We start from the raw sequence: 7,296 nt of genomic DNA on the forward strand, positions 1-7,296 counted from the left end.
TAGGCATTGATGCACCTACACACTGCTTGGTGCATTTCAATGTTATATTTTATCCTGTAGTTCCACTTGCTGAATGTATTAAGATTTTGAAAAAACGGTTCTATCTCTCATTCTTGGTGATCTCTGCCTCAGTATCAACCCCAGATAACTTGGAAGACGTCACAGCTTTAGTCAAGTGTGTCAGTGTGCACAAGGGGGAGCAGGGAAGGCGCACAGACCTTGATGGAACGAATGCTTACGCTTGCTGCTGACACACATCAATGCTCCCATCAATGATAAATCACTGTATCAATAAAAACACCATTCAACTGCTGAGTCTGCTTTGCTCTGATTAAAACATGTCACACTTTATGTGCTGTCATCTCAGACACAGGCTTCACTTCACTCCAGGAGCAATGCACTCACCCAAGCCCTGCAGTCCAAAGTGGATATTAAACCTGATGTGCTGCCTTCTTGCTGGAAAATAAAGATGGTGTTAGAACAACTATTTAGTTCTCAAGGACAGTAATTACAATGATAGCTTCAAAAATAACATTGCAGTTCCATGGCGAATGGATTTCAAAAGTTATGCAGCACAAGGGTAAGTCTGACTAAGTATTTGTTTGTAGTGAAACAAAATATTCATTAATACCTAACTACTTAAAAATTACAGCTTTGTTCAGTGTTTGGAAAATTTACAGAATTTACAGCCTGAGCTAGGAGCTCTGAGCACTGGCATTCACACATACTTTGCTTAAGGGAATGTCTGAGATAGTAAAATTATGGAGAGATTTAACTGAGGGCTATAACTTGCTAATGATTTTCCAAAAAAAGAAACAGTATGTGCTGCTCTAGCAACACTTCAGAAAGCTACTCCTTTACACACAAAGGCTGAAATCCTCACCTCTGCAAAGCTCAGTCACAGCAAGGGTGGAACTTTGCCACCCTCACTGGTGTGTAAAATAGCCAGCGGGTATTGTTTCCAGCTCCTGGTGGGACTGTGTGCACAAAATTCCAGGGTGACAGGCAGAAAAGATAAAACTCAGATGGGGCAGCAGAGTCCTGAGTTTGAGCAGCCACAGGAAACTACCTCAGATGGGAAGGACAGGACAGGGAGAGGAGCCCTGTTTAAAGCTCCATTTACCCAATCTCCAGATAAATTGCTCTTGGCAGGAGATGGCAGAATCCCTTGCAATAACAAGAAAGTATCTTGGCCCTGTCAGTGATTTTAACATGAAAGGCTCCTTTCCATGCTTTTAGAAACAAGCTAATTGATAGCTTCCTAGAGCAGTGACCACAGAAATCTGCACCAGGCAGTGCCTCCTGGGGCTCTGGCAAAATGCACCAGCCCAGCTCAGTCCCACAAATGCCATTAGCCAAGAAAACATCATAGATGGTTTGCATGTAGGATGTGCAGGCCTGGGCTCACACAGGATTTCTGTTCTGGGAACACTCAGAACTTGGGGGTAAAGGTGTCATTTCAGAGGATGACTGAAAGCCAGTCAGGGCTCAGCTTTGTGACCTGTGGCACAAAGACTGTGTGCCACAGACTTTGTCACCTGTGTGCTGAGAGACTGTGTGACTTAAACTTGCGGAGTTTAGCTTGGCAGAAGCTTTTGATTAACTTTTTAGTAAAACAGAGAAATTACAATAGAATTTGAGTGTCTGTCAAATCTAGACTTGCTGCATCACACTAAGCTGGATATATTGCATCGGCATGGAAATCAAAGAAAGTTAGCTGGGTTTTATAAGTAGTGTGTATAAATATTTTAAATATTTGAACAGGTTAATAAACACCAGGAATAATATTTAATGGGGTGGTGGGAATGACACAAATTCAACATAGTTACACTACAGTTTATGAGGCTGACCTACAGCAGACATTCCAGAATTTTTGTCACACAATGCTTTCACTAATGAGAAATCACTGTATCAATAAAAACATGATGAGAAGCACAAATAATAGATAATCTCTGCAGGCATGTTGGTGTCCACCTCCACTTCTACTGGAGCACATGGGAGCCTGCAATATTGCCCTGTACTCACAGGTTTGGCTCAAAGCTGCAAAACTGTTACCTGAGTAAAACAATTATGCTTTTTAGATGCTGCTGCTAAATACAGTTCAGCCATAATTATAATTAAACAGGCACCCACATGCTGCAAAGTGTGGCTCAGTAACAAACACTGAGTCAAGTAGAGCTCCATGCAGAGGGATCTCATCCCGTAGCTAAATTTGCTCTGGGATCTCTGCAGTGAAGTGAAGGACACAATCAGGCAGCCTGTGACTCATGCAATGCACCATTTCTAATGTCTCTTACATGCAGAAATGAAAATAAAAGCAGATCTCTCGTTCCCAGAGCCCTGGAGGGGGAGGCCTCACAACTCACAGTTTTACAGACCCTTGGTCATGAAGGGCTGACTGACACCCACGGCTGCAGAGCCTGTGGCAAGGGAGTGGGAAACAAACAGAACTTCTTAATTAAAGCCCTTTACAAGCTGCAACCCCTCACAGCAGACACATTTCATAACTTCTAGATCTATGTTCACACAAAGATTGACAGAAAAATTCAGGCATGAAAGAAAACATAAAATTTTTTAATGTTTATTTTTTCATGAAAAAGCTTTAAAAGGAGAAGGAGGCTGCACAGGAGAAAGCATACATTCTTTAATCACTGTTTATCTGTTGGTTTGATAGCCAAGGCTGACATTTCTTCTACAGTGTATTTATTTGTTCTCATAATATTACATGACATTTACCCTTTATTTAAAAAGGACCATCATCTATGAATATTGTTAAGAACAGTTAGGCAACATCATCAGTGAAGAATTTACATGACCTAGATCAGCTGTAGATGAAGTGCTTTCATTTTAGTTCTTCTCATATTTTGTTACAACCAATGTAAACCACATTTTTAAAATATTCAGATATTTAAAGGCTTTGCATCAAATGCAATGGAGAAACAAAGGTTTAGTATCTCAAAGAACAGACAGAATTTTCCAATGCCTACAAAGCAACACTGAAATTCTCAAGGAAGAAAATACAATTCCTGGCTTTCCCCTTAAACCACCTGGAGACATTGATTAAGGTGTTAAGTGCTCAAATGTGACTTCCCTCACCAGCATTACACTGCTGGGATTTTTAGGTAACTCAGCAGCAGAACCTAAATGAAGTTACACATTTTCACAGTGACATAACCTGACCCTTCTTCACTGCCCTTACACACAACCCTCTGCTGTGTCAAGTATCTTTGCTGACCTGAAGAAGAGATGAAAACAACTCCAAAACAAAGAGCAACTCTCCATCCCTCAAATACCAAGAATTGTCACCTTTGCCCATTTATCAGTGCATGTTTTGCCTTCCATCTCACTCAAATCATAATTTCAGTAAGCTGTTTGAAGTCCCCCTGCCATGTTTGATCTGGAGTGTACAAAAGAGTTTAACAATAATTTCAGAACTAAGCTCACAAGATGGAGAAACATCCTCGTTTTGAAGTATTTTGTAAGGAGTTTGACAAATAAGCACCTTAATTTCAAATTAATTCAGTAACATGATGGAGAAGGAAAATTCTTCACAGTTTCAGAATTAGTAGAATTAAATCCCTCTGAAGCTTGCAAATCATGAAGGTCAAATAGCTTATTTCAATCAGTACTCCAGTATTTCTGTAAAGAAACACTTTCAAGTATTGTTACAAAAGGCACTGATTTTTTTCCTTCAGCCATCAAGATGTAATAAAAACACAGAACTTCTGTCACATTGGGCCAAACTCCTGGCCCTAAAGGTGTTTGCCACTAACCTTAGAGCACCTGGATTTCACCCAGTCACTGTTTTACAACCACCGTCTTTTTCTTTATTGATTTTCTTACAAAATTACATAGATCCATCACAGGTTTTTAATGATACAATGATTAATGGTAAATTAATGGTAATGACAGAGAGGAGAACATTTTAGTTGTTCTAATTTTATTTTAGAAGTGAAATTGGAGACTTATGAAGTTAAGTATTCAATAGATAAAACATTTAGCAATTTGTTTCTCCACTTTACTATCAATTAATTTTTAAAATCTGGAAACCAGATTTGGAAATATGATTCAAGCAACTCTCAGGACAGATTCCTTGAACATATGGTTCTAACCCAGTATTTCAGTTTAATCAAAAGCTTGGAAAATAGGCTCTGTTTTTTCTTTAGATGGATGTAAAATCAAATTGGGAATTGCTGTTTTGCTTTCTATGAAGTCTGACAATGGCCAGATGGGTTGAATTTCTCAATCCTTAGTCAAAATGGGAAAGAATACAGTGTGGAATATCTCTCTTCTGAGGCATGTTGAGTACACAGCATTAAGTTAAGGCAGATGTATGAACAGGTTTTCTTCAAACAGGATTTCTTTAGCTTAAAATTGTCAATGTTTCAAAGGAACTAGGCAAGACTTAAAAATACTTGCAATTCTTTTGCTTAGCCCTAGAGCCTGCAATTGGACAGAGTTCCCTGGTATACTTGAAAGCAAAGGACCACCAAAGAGGTAAACTAAGCAATACTTAATTGTAGCTACACAAACATTCCTGAACTCACACCCAAACTTCCAGCTTCTCATCTGCAGCAGGAGTGCATTACCTGACAATAATTAAATAACCTGCAACAGGACAGCAAATTATTTAAGAGCTAAAATATTTAAACTAAAATATTTAATCTCTATTTAATCAAAGTTTCCTGAAAGCAAGAGCCATCAGAATCCCTGCACAGGCTACTCAAGTTTGATGGGATGCTCTGGGACAGCTGCACACAACTGCAGCACCTCAGTGGACAGGGCCAGAGGTAAAGGGAAAACTTCTGCCAGCAGCTGCATCAGTGCAAAGCTTGATGAATCTGACCTGAGGACATCATCTTATTCTAATGCTATCTAGAATTACCTGCTGTTTACATCCCCATTCCTGAAGCAGGGCAGGGGCAAGGAGCTGGTGGAGGGAATTATCCTTCCTACTTGGATCCCTCCACATAACATGATATGGGCTGCATTTCACTGTGGAAACCACAGGAGGAAAGGACAGACCCAAAAACCTAACTCACATCCCCCAAAATGGGGGGACAAAAAAACTGAGATAAACTTGGAAACTCAATCATAGGTGTGGTGAGTCCTGAACAGGAATGAATTCTAATCCTAAATGAGAGCAGTGACTTTATCTATAAGAGTACAACAACTATAAAATAGAGATCTGCTGCTTCTACTGGAAGACAGTGGTTGAATTTGGTTACATGAACATAATGGAATGTGAAATATTAGAGTATTGTAGAATACTAGAATATTGTTTCTAAATTAATGACCTCTTGTTGAATGCAAAAACAGATGATGTGATTTAATTTAAAAAACCCCAGGTCTCACATTTTCAAAAATTATCTCCAATTACTTGCCACCATTCCTATACTTTGTTTGCTTGGGACAGAGAACTCCTTTAATCCCTGACAAACCAACTTCAATGAAAATTGTAATGGTAAATTCTAAGTGCTACATGTTTGCAAACCTAAATCAGTAATATTAATTGATTACATGAGCAAGTGACCTGGCAGATTTCAGTGGAGAATTACTGGGAGTTACTGATGAGCTGCAGTGTGTGGAAAATTCTCCTTAGGTAGCACAAATGCAGCCTGGGGAACACAATGTGTCACAGCACATCTCACACATTCTACAACAAGAAAACTTAATTTTGAGTTCACACTTCTGTGAGAGTGTAGCCTCAGTGTGTCCTTGAGGTAAGTCAATTAATGTCAGTGATTTAAAAAAAATTACAAATCTTAAAAATGTACATAAATCTCTGCTATCTTCTGCTGAACTAAAACCATTTAAAACAAGATCCATCACTCATATCTCTACAAAGTCAGACATTTAAAGCTTCCATGTACATAGAAAAACTTGTTAGGAATAAAATTCAAGACAATTCACGATCAATAATGCCTCTAGCTTTGCTAAAATAAATAGTCAATAATTAAAGGAAAAAAGGACATGATCCTACATTGTAAGGAAAGTCTCTTCATTTTCATCCTCTCCCTCCTCTGAGCAGAGGTAAGGAATAAAGTTTTCTTGATGCTCTCTCAACTAAACAGTTTTACCCATGGTTTCAGCTACAATATTTTCCTACCAAAATAAAATCAGTGCATTAAGAATATATACAATATACTGGAAGCCATATGCACTTTTTTCAGGATAAGCTCATAAGGCATTTCCCTGATGCTAAAAAACTACTTTCTCTTGCTTGGTACCACACTACCACAGCATGTACAAACATTATAATGCTCTAAAGGTGGAAGGTATCAGAGGCCAAACACAAACTGTGAAGAACTGCATCCAATAGAAAAGCTAAAAATGATGTAAGAATCTAACACAAAAAGAAATCAACTAAAAATATATGCATAAAATATGTGCCCATCAATAGATTTACACAGTCATCATCCCTACCCTTCCTTCAACAGAAGGGAGCAAACTACACAAAGATATTACTGAATTCAAACAACATGAAAGAGCTATTAAAACAAATTATCCTCCCTCTTTGAAACCACTTCATCTTTTTTTCTAGTCTAATAAAAAATATTATACTGCAACTGAATAAAATTACTAAAAACATCTCATGGAACTATTAATACATACATTCAAAACCAAAAGCTGTCCCAGAAATGCAAACACTACAACTAAAAACTGAAAATGCCACTGAACTTGTTTCCATTATACAAGTCAATCATGACCAACACTCTTTAGAGACTTGCTATAGTCTTTTAATGCTTCCTTAAGGTCTGCTGCAAAACCTGTTAAAGCCAGTAGAAAGTCATGTTGGGAAAAGGCCTTGATTTACAAACTTTTACTGTGAGAAACAAATCTGGGAGTGCTGAGCAATTCCAATCTGCTTAGAATTTTTATATCAGGGAACATCAAAAAACTTAGTTCTCATACAAAGAGGTAGCATCAATATATTTGATTTTTTTTTACAGAGTAGTAACATTTCCTATTTGTCTGCATCATATTTGGAAGATACTTTCAGGTACTAAAAATTAATTTTTTGTAGCTTGTATATGCTATTCACTTTGCCTGTCTGGTGACATTTATGGCACTTGTTATTAACTGTAAGAGCAGCTTGTAAACCCTGGAGGAAGAAATGGAAATAGTATCCCTTAATATCATAAGCTGTAAAAAAATCTGTGCTTTTCTAATCACAGAATATTTGAATATCTGTAACTACAAGTGAAACAGAAGAAGTGACTCCGGGAATGTGCATCCTTATCCCTTGGACAAACAAAACTTTATGTTAGACTGTAGGATTAAAGGCCAATCACA

This window comes from Melozone crissalis, unplaced genomic scaffold (genome assembly GCF_028551555.1).
Source record: "Melozone crissalis strain CALT ecotype California unplaced genomic scaffold, PUWL_Pcris_2 ptg000019l_1, whole genome shotgun sequence".
NCBI lineage: Eukaryota > Metazoa > Chordata > Aves > Passeriformes > Passerellidae > Melozone > Melozone crissalis.